We start from the raw sequence: 17,810 nt of genomic DNA, 5'->3' as shown, positions 1-17,810 counted from the left end.
TCGATCGTGAAATTGGTTGAGTGCATACCGTTTCACCATAGCGCTTTAACGTAATTAGTCTGGTACCGGTTGTATTTGGGGTGAAATTGGAATGGCCGTGTCATGGAGTGGTTGTGTAGTTTACTTTTGTGGTGGCTTTTGCAAGCTTAAATAATACTCCTTACCCTCTAGCTCTACTACACATTTGAGTGAACCGTGTTTTTTATATTTCATTACAATAATCCATTGAAAACCAAGGTCAAGCCAGGGGGCAGGGTAACAATTACAACTACAAGTTAGTAGATGCATGATAGCATGCTCAGACTCCCCCCAGAGTCGGTTGTGTTTTTCAACAGGCTGCCTTTTCAAAAGATGCTCAGTTTTAGTAACTCTTTTGATAAGAAGTGGAGTTTTGTTTTACTATTCCAAGAGAATGGCAGTTTTTACTGAGCAGTGTACACGATAAGCCCATGGTAAGGGATGGGGGAAAAGTGTCCGTATGGCGCCACCACTTTTTCATTCGATATGAAATAATATAGTATCTAATTTACCTCAATGAGATATCCCTTTTTGTAAAAATGAGTGAAAAAGTGGTGGCGCCATACGGAAAGTTATCCGGGATGGGCCCTGCACTATGGATGGCTTAATCAGATTGTTAATTTAATAGTCAAATCAAAGACAAAGTTAACAAATCTAAAAACTAATCATATTTTGTTTAGATACAGATGGTTTAACAGTCTTTTTTTGGGGTGGGGTAGGCGTGGAGAAATAACAAAACCTCATCTCAATTTTAGCTTTAAATTCAGGGAAATTATTACTGGTTAATAAATTTCTGATTCATTCTTCTTTTCGATATTTAGGATATGTTGCAGGTTGAATTTCGCCCAGCAATTATATTTAGACTAAACTTGTTTTGTGCATGCTTATATATTGAGTAGCGACTTGTACATCTTGTGTAGCACTTTTGCTACACTATACATAGGAAATTGTTCACCTTGTTGCTAAGAAAGTACGCCTACTAGTATTTTTAAAGAAGCCTTGGTCTTTTGACCCTTCCGATCCCAAAGTAAATTGTACCCTAGATAAAGCAGAGTCAGTACTTGACCCTTGGCATGATGTTCAGTGTTGACATTAAAACCTCTTTGCATTCAGTCGAACCTTGTAGGCAAATGTTTGCATGCAACAAAGCAAACAGTAACTTAAATTAAGCATATTTTAGAGTTGATCACATCGATGGATTGGATTGGACTGAGGGGTTGAATTGCTTTGCTGTAGTGCAGCTCGGTGTAACTAGAAATGTTTAAATGCATCTAAAAAGTTGGCCTTTCAATATCTGTATTTCATGTCGTGTTAGACCTGGAACTCCTTTTTGGTGGAAAAGATCACTTTTTACAGTTTTCTAATAAATCTGGATTATTTCTAAGAAGAGAGAGCATTGTCTCTATGCCCAATTTGTTCATTATCGACTAATTGTCATTTAAAGACATTTAAATTATTTTGAAGTTGGCCCTTTCTTATCATTTGACATAAGTCCTTTACTCTAACACAACGCGACACTAAACTCTACTGAAGTGGCACCACGCGAGGTGTGTTCACATGTAAGAATCTTGTCCACTTTATTCAGACACTATCGCATCATCTGTTGAATTCATTGAATGATATCACACCTCTATCTTATCTAAATATTAACTTGACGAGTGTCCTACCAGGCCATATCGCTTCTGATTGCTTTATCTGTTGACTTAATACAAATTTGATGGGGGCAGCAAGGTGTTCAATGTGGACAAAGTTCACTATAGTGGGAGTCAATGGGCCACAGCCTTTGGTCAGAGTACTGTTGGAAAGCCATCGTACCAAGTTCACTCATGAAATTACAATTGTTTTTAAAGTGAAAACTGTTTTTGAATGTCTCGATTTTTAAGGTCTTAAATTTGAAGGATTCAAAAGCATCAGTTTCCCTCTCCTTCACTTTGTGGAATATTGATATTATATTTTATCTTATTTTAAGGGCTTTGTTTTTACCGAATTACACTTACAAAGTACAGTTGCTGATGATCATGAAGTCTTAGGGCCTATTGATCATAGAGCTGAAATGGTTGAAACATTTATAATTACCAATTTATGTAACTGTTAATCCCCCTAGAACCTGATCAGGCATAAAAAAAAGAAAAGAAAAAAGTACTCTTGTTAAGTTAAGCCCGCCTTTGTGTTAGTAAAGTTATAACAGCTTTCCTGTTACCTAGAAGATACTATTCTGGAGTTGTAAGGCTCAGCTGATTCGACATAGACCTCGTGCTCAGATGACACATTTCCTCTGTCTTCATCTGTTTGTCAGAGACGAAACGAAAAAAGAAAAATTGTTTGTCGTAAGAAAGAGGGTTAGCCCTTTAATTTATTAATGACTAGGCAGCAGGACAAGTTAACTTGTCATTTCACTAGTCTGCCAATTCTTCCACTGGTGCACAATTCTAATGAAATAGGGATGGTGTTCAACACTGGACTAAAATTATGACTGGTCCTTGGGTGTTGTTAAGTGTTTTTGGCCAGCAGACCACTGTTAAGGGAGAAGACTGTCGGGTGTTATTTTTTGGAAGTGTAGTTGGTTGTATTTAAAACGTCAACAAAACATTAAAAACGTCAAAGAAAGTCAGTTCCTTCCCTGTGTTCTTCAATCCTATTAATTGTTGTAGCATGGACATACTTAGCCTTTCTTGGACTTCCCTTTAAAATTGTAATGATGAATCAGGGTCTCCCCTCTGAAGAAGGAAACTAATGATTTGGGCTCAATCAGGGGATGACTGTGAGGTCATGCCTAGCTGTATCATAGTCTCACCCCTTGCCGTGGTTCATGGAAGGTTCAGCAGAGCCCTTCCCTGTGAGACACGTGCACAGTACATGCAGATCCAACTATATTCTAAGACCCCTTTTTTGGTATGTTGAAAATTGAACTAAGATCATGTCCCTAAGCTGTGACAACTTGCGATTAGAAGCCAGTTTCAAGGAAGTTCGCACACAAGGTGTCTGACTATGCTGCTCATTAGGTTGCTTCAAGGATTACAAACTGTCTTTCCTACTGTGCCCTTTTCCAAACAGTGCAAGATAACATGTATGCCTACGTTGTGCAGACCACATAAATATGTTGTGTAAACTGTGCAATCAAAGGTGTGGCAAAACATCTGTACTATTTCCCATTAATTCAAAACAGTTTTGCTTTGTCTTTATCAAGAAGAATTATTCCACCATTTTTTGGGCCTAAAAAGAGAATGGCATTAAGTGGGCGTGGGGAAAAAGCTTTAAGTTGTGCATGGACCCATGTTTTAGTGAACCATGTACCAGAGTGTAACTTGCTGACCGCCCAGAGTATAATTATACATAGATTTAAATGACTGCCAAGCTCCCTATGTTCAGGTCTATGGTCTACCTTATTCAGGTCTGACTCTTATTGTGTCTTCATTGTGCTCTGGAAATCTCAAGAATTCTTAAGAGAGGGACTAGTCAAGTATGATAAGATGTAGGGGGACACCCTCTGCAATATATTGGGGTTGTAGGTATACTGATTCTATGGTGTTCACCAATGGAAGAGGCACGCCCATTGTGGTTTAGAACTGTAGGCTCCTGCACAATGACTATGCACATGTAGGGTTACAAGTCTCAGGCTTTTACAATACACAATACACTGCTCCAGTTTCTTATTCAATAAGCATGGACTCTGTGGTGCTTTAGAATTAGATTTTATGCACAACTGAGTCACTTTTATGTTTGTGCACAACCCTTGTCACATCCTTTCCTTGTCCCTGGGACTCCAAAGATCACTTTATATCAGGTGGCTGCAAGCTTAGTATTCACATGCATGTAATATATGCCGGGTTAAATTAAGTAGACTTTTAGGGGGTGGAGATGTGTAATTCCAGAGTTCATTCAAGTAGAAATATTTATGCATACAGAGGCATAAATAAATAGGCTGGCCCTTTTGAATTAACAGTTTTTAAAAGTCTGTCGGATATCAGGTCTGCAATTCAATGCGGGTCTAGTGGGAATAATATACAATCACCGGGCACGGAAAAGGGAAGAGCGGTCATCTTGGATGTAATAGTCACAACTAGCTAATTGTGGCTAGACTTTTTTTCTTCAGCATGTTTGTTTTTAGCTTTTGCGTTAGCTTTTGCAACATGCACAACACGTGTCACTCCGTGGCTCTTTGCGATCTGCAATACCCATGTTCAGTTAAATGTCCCCAATGTCATCATTTCAAAGGGAGAGTACTTGTCCAATGTAGGTCAAATCAGTGTGTGGGATTAAGCCTTGAGGCACTTGCAATTTCACAGATGGTTTATTCTTAGTACTAGATCCCCTCAGAGTTATAGGGAGATGACTCAGGGTTGGGAGACAAGGTACTCCATCCAACCAAGGCTAACCAACTTTATGTTCCTGTTACTCATATCTTTTGGAGGTCAAATAAACCTTTTTGGATTCTAAATCGTTGGATTTACAATTTTGGTTCTGTTGAGCAGTATCTTTTTTCAGTGCTAAAATACTTTAAAAATTTTTATTTGTTGGCCAAGTCCATATGCTTTGATATTTCACACTAAGGCCGTACCTGAATTGGCAGCTACAGCTGTTGCTAGGGGTGTTGCTAAGGACGTACCAACACATAATGAAGTGGAAATCTAGCCATAGCTGTAGCCTCCAAATCGAACACAGCCTAAGATACAAATGAACATTGCTAACTAGCCCAGTGTTAACCTCTCCATAAAGTCCAATGTCGGCTGATCTTGAAGAATCCAGGGCAGTGTTCCTTTTGACTTGACTCACTTCCTATCTAGATCCTTCCCTTGAATTAAGATTGGGTATCCTCAAAGTGAGTGCGTCCCTTGAGGTAGAGAGGGAGGGTGCCTTAGTGGTGAAGTACTATCCCCTACTACTAATTTGGTAGAGGTCGTAAGGTCACCAATTAGGTGACTTCCCCCCAATGTGCATGGAGGCTCTTCACTAGCCCCCTATTGGTTTGCAGTGACATGTGGGCAAGCTAAATTTATTGCTATTGGCTCATGCAGACTGGTAGCCAGGGAACATTTCAAATTCAACTGTAAAATGGTCGGCACTTAGCATTTGATTTTGAGGTTATTTTACAGTGTTGACCTTTATCATTGTTCAACTTAAATATTAATTCCAAAGCTCGACGGAAAATTATCCAGCCTTTTAGGAATTAACAATACGAATTTTGATAATATTTATATAGTATACAGCCCTTTACAGAATTTGTTTTGTTGAAAAGGTTCTTGGGTGCAATGTAATGTGCATGTCAGACTTTTGAGATTTTCTCTTTTAAGCTGATTTCCTCTTTTGGGGTTTTGTTTTTCTCTTTTTTTTCTTCACTCTCTGTGTACAAAAGAAAAGGAATATTACCTTTTCTTGCCGGTTTTCTCTTTTCCTCTTTCGTTATGGATAGTTACTCACAAACCTGACATGTATCATACATGAACTGCTCAATATATTAAAAGAAATGTGCAGTGTATAAATTGAAGTCTTAAACCAGATGAGAACCAAATTGCTTTGAAAAGGGTTTGAAATTATGCACAGAAAGGTGAGGGTGATGACAAGGAGCATTTTTCATTTCTTTCCCTGTCTCCTTCAATCTCAATGCTGCTATATCTCTTTGTGTGCACTACACTACTATGCACCGCCCATAATTGATTGCGCTCGCCTTGCAGCCTCTACAGCAATATGCTGTTTTTAAATTGGTTCCTGGACAAGAAGACAACTGTGTGTGGAGATGTGCATATAACGATGCTATGGGCAAGACTGCTCCATGACCAGTGTAGTTTAATAGGGCTGCTCTATAAATAGACAGCTTTACTACATGTACATACGTACATGTATACTGAATAAAGTACTACTGGCTCAATGCATGTGTGTATGCCGCCATCTTACATGTCTTAGGTACTGTTTGTGACTGCTCTCCTTGTGAGGCTGTGAGAAAGTTACATATGGACGTGTAGGCCTACCATGGAGGCCCTATTACTTTAAATAATATATTGAGAATACATCGCACACACTCAAAGTGGATGCCATTTTAATTGTATGACACTGTTCATACTACTAATATAATACTGAGGAATAGAAACCTTCCATGTAACTGACTAGCTTTTGTTCAAGAATATTTTTACATAGTGTAAATTAAAACAAGTTCAACAAATGCGAAAAATACTTGTATTTAGGGGGGGGGGGATAACTATAATTGTCAATTCAGAAGTAATGAATACGTGAATAATTTTGGCTGGCAATAAATTGCTCAAATTGTGTTTCTTTTTCTGTGTTTTGGAAATTGTCCAACATGTTATACTGTGTTTCATGTAGGATCATGCATAGTCGTACACCTTGCCTAAAATGTATTCAGATAACGCCTAGCAAAATATACAATTGTTCACAGACCGGTGAATTAATCGTAGAAATTAAATGACATTGAGGTTCCACACGTCTCTGAAATTGTCTTCACATATCAACGAGTGTGCACAGGGGGAATGCACACGTTAACACATTCATAATGGCCATACATTACATACAACAGATTAACAATTTTCAGCTTGTAGTTGGGACAATTACAGAAACGGTACCCCGTGGTGTGCGAGTAGAGTAGTTGGGACCAGCAATTTGGATTCATTGGATGAACTAACACCAACTATATGCTTGCTCGGTATGTGGCCTCGACACTATACATGTAAGAACTATTGGGATTCCTTTTACTTGATTGGTTTTATAGGAAAATATTACCCTTGATGAAATTGATGTAAGTGTAGTGCAGTAAGTTGATAACCATCTCAAACATTTCACCAAGTTTGTAGAGGTTATTGAACCATCACTTCAAGAGGTGAAGTTTCTGTATCAAGATCTTTAAAAGGGGAAATCAAAACTGGTATGTCCTAATTTGTTACCAATTTGTTGGAGAGAGCTAAAAAAAAAGACATACCAATTTGAACAACAATATAATATCTTTATTCATGATGTGTTGTTTTATTTAAGTTTTCACACTCAAATATTTTTATGACAATTTAACGTGGCATCCCTTTAAAGTTTAAGGTGTATTTTCTGTTGTGGTAGAACAGGAAACTGATTGATCTGTTTAAACTATCTCACCTTACTGTCCCTTTGTTGTTCAAAATATCACAGACTTGTCCTAAGAGGAAATTAAAGTGTTAGCGAAACATTACAGAGGCGCACACAACAACCAATAAAAACACCTGCTTAAGCAGTTTACATTTCAGTTGCACACCTGTGTTTCAACTGAGAATATGCAGAATACAGGGAAGACTATAAAAACATGTGCGTTTCTTTAGGGAAAAAATACATGAGTACGCAGTACTTGTTTGGTTGTTGGATTACTTGTAGTCTCTGGCCACTGGTACACAGAGGATATTTCTAGCTATGAAGTCAAAGGCAACTAGAAAGAGAATAAAGAATGAGGTATATCAATACGAAAGCTCACCGATTACCCATTTAATTGCCCTGTTTTTACAACTTGGATATAAAGTTCATATCAATTCAATTCAGAAATCACCTAACTTGCAAAAAATCTATGATTAAAACACATTTATGATGTGATGTTCACAAGTTAGTTTGATGGTGGGTTAACCCTTACAGTCCGAATATGTAAAATTGGTAATAATAAAAATAAGATCAATGTCTTATATAGCGCACGTATCTACAAAACAAGGTATTCAAGGCGCTGAGTATTTTATACAAACATTCAGAAAGATGGGTTATTGCAGTGATGAATTCTGAGACTCAATTATGTAGCACCTTATAGGGGTTTACAAGGTGCTACGGCGCATAGGCCTACAGCATCCACAGCCAGGAACACCTGGGCGAACCCCTTCTCTTTTTGATAAGTTCACTGGGTTCTTTAAATTGCGTTACACTACACATTGGACCAACGGCTTTACGTCCCATCCCAAGGACGATGTAGGCCCTATCCAATTGCCAAAGTGATGGATTCAGAAGGACTGTGGCCAGTAGGCCCAACACAGTGTTCAGCTCATCACTGGGTCAGGCATACCAATCTTATACAAGTCCAAACAATATGGGGTTGAGCAGGGGGATTTAGGCTCTGAGGGGCTAATTAAAAATAAGAGAACAAATTTATGCATGCAGAAGGAATAGAAGTACAATTTCTCTTTAAAGCCTATGGGTATAGATACATGTAGGCCTACATATTCAAATGTAATACATCTTGTATTTTACAATACACTAAATCACTAATTTGAATGACTTTATAATTTGCCACCTGTTACGCTCGTCAACCATGATTTATGTTTTTGTCTAAATTGCATTGATTTATAGTGGCATTTTATGAATGAGGCAAGGTCGTGACATCATCACTCAGCATGTGATTTGATAATGCACTGAAAGGTACAATGAATAGAGCTTGGGGTCACTAGGTCAAGGTTCATGAATAGGTTTCCCATCAGTCTATGGCTCCATCATGGCATGCAGGAAAAGAGAATCTTGGCCTTCAAGTTTGGAAACTTTAAAAGTTTTTGTTTGTTCCTTTATAAAGAAGCCTCACATAAAAAAAACCCAAGTAAAACATTGGAATGTTTGGTAACACTCCACATTAGTTTCAAGTTTTAGTTTGAAGTGTTGATAAACGAAAGGAAAAATATTCACCCATGTTTAATGAACTATACCATGATAGGCCTGCGGGCAGGTATTAAAATGGTTCCTGTTTGCCACAACAAATTCACAAGCAATTGGGATTACTGGACCATACACTTTCACACTCCCCAGTCACCCAGTAGATAACGATCTCAATGTATGTACAGTAAGCAGTATGCACACGTGTACATGTACATGTAGCCACAAGGGTATTATTAAACAAGATTAATTAAATGCTTTGTTTGTTTTATGTTCATATTTTACTGTGGCTGTAAATACATCATAGATGTTTGTCTAATTTGGCAAACCTCTACTCAACTTAAACTGCATGTTGGGACATTTTCTGCAATATCCTGAAACATGCGAGATGGAATTAATTAAAAACAATTTTGGATATTTTTATCAGGTACATGATTTTGAGACATCAAGAAAGACCAAATTTTGCTTTTGTTGTACACGCGTCAATTAGAGCAGCTTTCTCTGTTGGCGTCATAGCAGTTTACGTAAATTGACTATTACCCTGTCTCTTAAGTGATAGCCAAACAATGTAAGCTTGACTTCCAATTCCTAAATTAATAAATAATGTCAAGGGTTCTGCCCACAGTAGTCGGTGCCAGAAAACCCACTTGGCACTCAGGATTCACCGACCACCGCTGGCAGAATTATCTTTTTTTATTCGACAACCACACATTTTCGGATTGTAATGTAAACTTGCAATTTCCAAATAAAGGTTTTTCAACAAAATGTAAAATTTAATATTTACCAGTACAAAAATGTTATTCTAAGCCATAAATTTTAAGTACTTCTTTGGTTTGAGTCTATTTTTATGATACGAAAAATAATTGTCCGCCACTAAATAAATCCTGGGCAGAACCCTGGATGCCTTAGTTAATTGTAGTTTGTAGTCTGTACAAGTACAACATTGAAAGTGCATTAGTGCAGCAAGTCAGTTTTGATATTCGTCAAATATTTTAGTGCATTTAATATAAAAAAAAGGATGGCAATTAAGGGAATTAATTGGAAATGTTCTTGAATATGAATATACAATCTGTTACAAGTACTTATGATTTTATACAGTACATCTAATAAACTGTCAATATTTAGAACAAAAATAATTCACAATTGTTCGCAATAAGTGTCTGTTCGGTTTTTGTTTTGTGACCTATTTTCCATTGTTATTTCCTTTAAACTTCAGCAATATCTCAGTTTTACTGCTTCAATCTTAATGGATTAAAATATAACTGGCACAATACATCGTGTAGTTTCAACATCTAGAATATAAAACACCTTTCAAAAGTCGCTGTCATTTCTGAAGGTCCCAGATTATTTTATTAATTTTTGCTATGAACAATCACGAACAGTTCTGGAATTTATATTTGTGACAAACAAATTACATTTGTCTCGCTGCCCAATTTAATTTATTTACATTTTTTTATGAACACTTTTGTACATGTATGCAGCTTCAGAGAGCAACATTACCACATAGCTACATGTACATGAATATTATCAAAGCTATTGCAAAATCAATAAACTTGCACGCATGGTTTCTTGGATTGAACCTGCGCCTTTTAGTCCCTTGTGCTATGGGACAGTTTCAAGCCTGATACTACACAGAGGCAACAAAGGCTATTGCCTCCATGTCTCCTGGTCATTGCCTTGGTGCCCTTGAAATGCCCATTTGCTCATAGGGTGCCCTTTACCAAGAAGGAAATGCTTTGGTGCCCTTGCCCTTTTGAAAATGAAGCAATTGTATATTCAGGTGTAGGCTACATGGAGTCACTCCTAGGAACCATTCAAGATTAACTTCAAATGATGCTGGTTTTTATTACAGAGTACTGCTTCTGGGTTTATGGAGAGTCAATCAAGTAGTAAAATATACAAATATTTAATTTACATTGTATATGATCAGCTTGATGGTAGTGCTGGTACAGTAGTTCAGTCACATTTTATGACTCAAAGAAAACAGTATTCCTCTTTGTTTTGTCCAATTGGAAATATCATTTACAAACTGCAGCATACATGTAAATGGGAAATACATGTAGTTGGGATCTCATATATATTCTCATACACATGATGTCCCTTGTTAACAATTTACATGTAGTGTACAGAATCAAGTCTTGCCTAATTCAGTCTATTGGAATTCAGCACATGATTGTGAATTCCCAAAACTGTTGAGATGTTGAAACAAATGCACACTTTTTGGTCATGGAGGTAGGCATGGTGTGGTGTGTACCTGTACCTATTGACCTGTAGGTCACTATAAAGCAAACTAACCAAAGGTGCATGTGTACAGTTATCTTGCGTTCCTGGTTTGCATACAGGGCTAAATCCAGTTTACATTCTACACAGTCTAGATCAGGATCCCCCAATCAGCGCTGGAAACATTCGACTTTGGAACACCATCAACTGCATTTACTGATAAAGGCAACCATTACCGTATCGCCAGTGAATCCATTATCTACACTGGCAAATTGAAGTCCAGTCTGCTTTGATTATCCATTATCCAATCACTTACCTAAATAAATTAGTTTTGGATAATAAGCTGCGCTCATGCATGTCTAGGTTTACACGTACAGGCCCTACCTGTTCAGATATACTGCGTATCGAATGGCATTGTCAGAATTGCATTGCATAAATAACCAAGATTGGTATAATTAGTTGCTTGATTTCAATATAAAATTGTCTAAAGTAAATCACAATGGTCATTGATGTATAAATCAGTTTTCTGGTTAAAGTTTGAATACTTTAACATAAACTTAAAACATCTTAAGGTTGGATGTTGTTACCCTAAATACTGAAATTAATTTTTATCTAGACAAGTGTATTTTTGTCATGTCAGTACAAAAACATTTTATTCCAACTTCAAGAATCAGGCCTCGGTGGTTTTAAACCACTAGTTACAAACCTCTTCACCACACATTGATTCCCTTATATTAAAACTTTACAATTTGCCCCGTACGTACAAACGAAAATGCATGTAGCAGATGTATTTAAGGCTTTTGTCTTAAATACAACATTGATGTATGTCTGAAATTGTAGGTTTTGACATGTAAAATAACCTGTTCTTTAATTAATTAGGCCTATAATACCCTTAAATTCAAATCTTCAGGTTTGAGAAACAAGTACAAGTCAACTATGTTGACATTTTGGTACAAGTACACCATTCTAAATAACCCTTTCAAGCACTTACTCTGCTCGCTTTAGAAAAAGACCTTACATGACAGCTCAGTTCACACCGCTCTTTAAAAAAGGTCTTGGTGAGAAAAACAACAACCTTCAGTGTGCATGCAAGACTAGCCAGCCGCACGCTTTATTCAGCCTATACCTTGTAATATGTGCACTCGGGGTCGTGGCATTTAGGAATCCTCTGATCATGTTTAATCTGCTGGGTTGCTCGCCCAGTTTTTGATATTAATATGCCTGTATTTGTGGCTTGTTATTTGATGTGGGGAGGGTGAATGCGGGTTGTGTGTGTACTGAGAATGATTGTTAGCAAGTTCATTACAAATGGATTGGCGCTGAAGATGTCAATTAAATCCATTTTTAATGACAAATAACTTAAAGTTCTATTATCATATTTTGCAATATGCTTTTAACATAGATTGGTTCTGTACAAAATGATACATGTAATACAATGACAATTTATTAAGTTAAGAAACTGTTTTGGTGACATGTACAACAGAACAGTGTTATGCACAATGAATTAGTATGTTAAAGTATATCATTTAATTGAAAGGAAAGCATACACAAATGTATTTTTCTTTCAAGATACAGACAAATACATTTAAGTGCGCCAAACATTCCCAGACATTCAGAATAAATGTTTTGATTTAAAGTCATGAAATGGCAACATTTTTTAAACTACACATGGCAAAAGTCCTTGAGCTAAGATTGAGGTTTACGGCATTTCATAAGAGTATTCTTGCTGAACACATCCTCTGACCTCACACGAGATGTAGTTGTTGCCATGGTAATGTGTTTTTAATTAGTTGATGCTGCTTGGTTTAATGGATGCATTGACGTCACCATATTGCCATCTTGGAGGTAAAACAATGGATAAAGCCACTTAGTACATTATACAGTCATGTAAGACGCAAAAGATGGGCCAATGAGCAACCTTCTTTTGACTTCTAGTCGAGGGCGCCCTATTCAAATGACATCATGTGCAAATTGCACAACATGTATACTGTTATTTGTGTGACAGTCTGAGATTAAGACTGTGTTATAATGTTTTTTATTAAACTGGCATACATTACCATAAAATAAAAAGACAAAAAATGGAACCTTTTCAGGGATACATATTAAGACATTTACATCATTGGTTTCTGGAAGCATACTTTATTTCCAGCCATCAGTTTTCAATAAACACAAATGAAAAAAAGAAGTGTATATTGAAGTTATAAATGAGGTTGGGAGTAGTCAGGTTTTGTTATTATATACTATGTTCATTACTGCTGTTGTATAGCAAACAAGACTAACAAAGTGCAAGCATGGTATCAATATCTGTACCCTGTATCTGTTTCAAATATAACCTCTATTTTGTTACACATTAAAGCAAAAAATCCTATATGATGGATATTGAGTAATTTAATATGATAGGGTGGAGGTTCTATTCTTAGAAACTGTGTAGGATCAGCAGATGTTCCTCTTGTTGTGTGAAAACATTAATATTAAAGACTTCCAGTACATGACTATAATTATATTCAGTTATTACTGTCTTTCCTGCACAAATTGAAAATGATCTATGACAAAGGATTCTTAGATATTTATGCAAACTATTCTGTCGATAGAGCAATTTTCGTAGTCTTTATTGCATTTTGGGGATATTAAAATACAGCCATGGCAACTTCAACTGAAATGTTCGCAAGTGACTTTCATTGCATCATTCTTGACAATTTTGCCTATAAACCAGCAAAATGCTGACAAAAACCAAATGATGACTACCTTTTAGCAATGCCGTCCAGGAATTCTATCATCAAAAACACACAGGCAATATCATACAATACTTGACCATGAGTCAAATTGGTCAACATTTTAAGATTGGTCTGTAGAATTTCTTCTTATTTATGTGGTGTATACATGTATGAGTGTTCTCAAAATAGCTGGCTTGTGTTGGCTCTGAGGTTGCCCTAGTCTCAGTCACTCAACTATTGCTAGAGTAGCAGAGTTTACTGATAAAACACTTCACTGTGCCATTAACCTTTTAGAATTGTGTGTGTACACCCCAGGTATGGGTACTGATTATGTACATGAATGGTACATGAACATTGATGATCATGTTCACTTAGGCGTTTGATTGAGCATGGAGGTGTAATACAAAATACAAAAACTATAATCACAATGGGTACATAAGGGCTAAATTTCATATGGATAAAAAATAATCGTACATGTACTTCAAGAAAACTTAGTCTCAAAGTATTTTCAACATTGCACACAGAAGTTGTACATCCGGCTTAAAGCGTACATAAGGGCTAAATTTCATATGGATAAAAAATAATCATACTTCAAGAAAACTTAGTCTCAAAGTATTTTCAACATTGCACATAGAAGTTGTATATCCGGCTTAAAGCCATTAGACACTTTCTGTACAGAAACAAAATTAAAAGTTCACAGATTAACAAATAACTTACAGGGTTTACAGAAGGTAATGGTGAAAGACTTATTATTCCGTGAATTGCTTTACTTTTTGAGAAAACATTAAAACAATATCAATTCTCGATATCGAGAATTACTGATTTATTTAAAACACGTGTCATGCATGGCGAAATGTGCGGAAACAAGGGTGGGTTTTCCTGTATTTCTTCCCGACTCCGATGACCGGTTGAGCCTAAATTTTCACAGGTTTGTTATTTTATATAGAAGTTGTGATACACGAAATGTGGGCCTTGGACAATACTGTTTACCGAAAGTGTCCAATTGCTTTAAAGGATCAATAACAGGAAAAAACAACATGGATACACTTCAGATTGTAAAGCGTATTAAAAAAGTTGCATGAATAAAGTTTTCGCTCAATTGTGAATAAAAGTGTGAAGACATTGAACTACAATTTTGTTGAAGCAATTTATGCTGATTCAAAACAAAGTTTAAAGTAAGTTGTTTTAACCTTTTGTTTTTTAGGGGTTTGTAGTTGAGGCTCTTTGAAGTGTAAATTTGCACTATCAATTGCACACTCAATCCTTGAAAAATGTCCATGTATCTATACAGCGAGCATTAGCGCAAATTAAATTATTGCTAATGTGATCAAGTGGTTAGTGACAGGCCACATTAACTATTCAGTCATCCATTGCTTACATGTGCGTACGTACAAAAGTGTCAACACTAATTTTAATATATTATGAATTAGGTATTAGTGCATACCACTGAAGCTAATGGAGGGGCGGTTACACTTCAGGTTTCAGACGTGTAACAAAAAGGGGTGCTCTTCTGGCAGAGAACGTTTCAGTTGGAGGGTTTGGAATGATTTAGGCTTATTTTCAAGAAGAGCTGAGCAGTGTTATTGGGCAACCTTTCTTTGTTCGGAAAAACAAAAAATTAGCCTAACGAGGACCTCCTTCCCGTAGGAGCGGACATTGATTACCAAATTTCCCACATCCTCTTAGCTTGATCAGCAGAAGGCCCTTCTATAGACCTGTCTGAGCTGATGTTGCTTTGGCCGATTAATTAATTTGTGCCCACAGCTGAAGTGCCATCGTCTGCCTTCCTGCACTGCTCCTGCTTTGAAATTTTAATTTTGTTAAGGCCCTGGATTGACCCTGTCTGTTTGGATGGGGTGTTGGTGTAATACCCAGTACTTACATGTAGGATGTTTTACCTGTAAACATTCTGCTATTTAGAATATAACTCCAGCCTTACTCAAGCTTTTAATTGAAGATAAGCAGCATTGTTATAAATGAAGATAGAATGAAAAATACTCATAATTTTGTTTCAAATTTAATCCGCTAGACAAGATGCCTACAAATTTAATCCGTTAGACAAGATGCCTACATGTATGTTGTACATGTAGTTCATGCCATTGTCAGTCTTGTGTGTTTTCTTTCTTGTACCTTACAATATACATTTTAAGGAATACCTGTACACATATACTGTTTGTACAGTATTATACACAAGATTTGTTATATTGATGCAGGATGATGCCATTAAGCAAGTGTTAACTGAATGTGAAAGGAACATCCTGAGCACATGTACACACATGTTCAAACATATGTTGTCAATTGATAGCTTTGAAGCACAGTATGACAACTAAACATTTACAGATCTTATCAAAAATCAAAGAAAGAAAGCATACAACCAGGATTGCAAAATGAAGGGTATCTCAGTTGCCCTGGGCTACTAAGAAATCACTTGGGCAACCTGCTAAAATGGTAATGGCTGCCCAGTGGAAATCCTTTGGTTTTAATGTTCCTGAATATGACACTGACTCATGGATAGTTTTGAGAGCAACCAGATTAGTTAATGGGCATCTGAGATTGAATATGAGGTTTGCTTGAGGCAACTGTGTGACTTACAAGTGTATTGAATGTACTTCCATAGTGCATTGCGCTGTCGGTAGGCCCTCTACACAGTACTGCATACAAAGTACAGATTGAGATAGGCCCGTATGGTTTTATGTTGTAAATTACGCATCTCCGATGCTATTCACTACATGTAATTAACATGCTAATGTTTGGGTGTGTACACAAATGTCTGGTGGAACGTCCTTTCGCAAACTTGAGCAAAAGGTCCTTTCATTTCAGTGTTCTTACATGAATGCTGATCTCTGTTAAGTTTTCAAAGCTGATTCTCAGTAACATACAACTTGTGTAACATACAACAGTGCCAGGAGCGTCACTGAGTGACGGACATACAACAGTGCCAGGAGCGTCACTGAGTGATGGACATTTGCGCTATATAAGAAGCCACAATTATTATTAGCTGTTCCGAACTTTAGTCGGAACAGCTATTGTAATCGTCAAGATTTTTTTTGTTTTTTATTATTATTATTATTATTATTATTATTATTCTTTCTTTCCTCAAAATCGTATTGACTTAAAACTTGACTTTTCAAATTATTAAAATGTCAAATAAGAATTATCAGAATGAGACAAATCATATACCATATTAAAGATTTTGGCCTAACTTAAATTTGGGATTTATTTAGATTAAAATTCTTAATTAATTATTCATGTGACAGCCGTGTGAATATTTAATTAGGCAATATTGTTAAAGTCATATCTCAAGAATTAAACATCCAATCCAATTTTTTTGTTCGGTTTTGGACTTGTCTTGAAGTGTAGATAAGACTTCCAGCCTAACAATTTCAGTCACGTCATCATGACGTCATACGTTTGCGTGTTTTGTTTTCTGTGTACAAAACATATAGAGCTAAAAGTGGAAACGTTTTACAAGTCAAAAACACAATAGGCTAACTGACAATAACTTCAAAATAATTTGTCTGTTCGTTTTCAAACTTTCATATTCTGTGTTGAAAAATTAACTGATTCTAATAAGAGTGGCTTTAGTCCATTAAAAGCAATCAAGGTACGTTTTTAATTAACGATTGATTGAAAATCTTGGCATCATGGGTACAACGTGATACTTCATATAAGTGGATGCAGTCGCTTCCATAGCATTGATACATCTTCTCCATGGTGAATGCAATACAATATTATTCTTCACGAGTTGGCAACACTTTATTGGTTTTCTAACCGCATTCTGGGCCTATTCATTGTACATACTCCACTGGATTTGTACACAACCAATAGGTCTACATTGGATGTCTACGAAGGTTCAGGGTTTTCGCTATACATTCTAATGGGTTTTCTTAAAAGACATTGGATTTGAGTAAGTTACATACCATCGTGTACCTTATGGAATTTATTAGTACGAAAAACACAATTTTAAGACTGTGACGTAATCATGTGTTACTTTATGCTAATTAGAAGCTTTAATAAGTTTTTCTTTGCAGCACTATATCTCAAGAAGTGTACGGCCGATTTCAAAGTTTTTTCAGTAATAGACTCCTTAGGCATAGGAAATTTGCCTCGGGTAACCGTGACCCCGATTTGACCGATTTGACATTATTATGTTCAATGGACTGTATGTTGAGTAGGCCTGGGCGAATTATTTGAATATCCGGTTAATGGCGAATAGGTTTTCCTATCCGTAACCGCGAATGTCTTTTTTTTCTTAACCAGATATTC

At 36.6% G+C, this 17,810-nt stretch overlaps 1 protein-coding gene across 2 annotated transcripts in view; it reads left to right on the top strand.

The window, feature by feature from the left end:
- The window catches only part of LOC117301606 (sodium/potassium-transporting ATPase subunit alpha-like), a 53,509-nt gene that overhangs the window by 262 nt on the left and 35,437 nt on the right, over nucleotides 1–17,810 (top strand). The window lies entirely within an intron of this gene.

The sequence above is a fragment of the Asterias rubens genome, chromosome 17 (assembly GCF_902459465.1).
Source record: "Asterias rubens chromosome 17, eAstRub1.3, whole genome shotgun sequence".
In the NCBI taxonomy this organism is placed as follows: domain Eukaryota; kingdom Metazoa; phylum Echinodermata; class Asteroidea; order Forcipulatida; family Asteriidae; genus Asterias; species Asterias rubens.
This window is presented reverse-complemented; position numbering and strand designations above follow the sequence as displayed.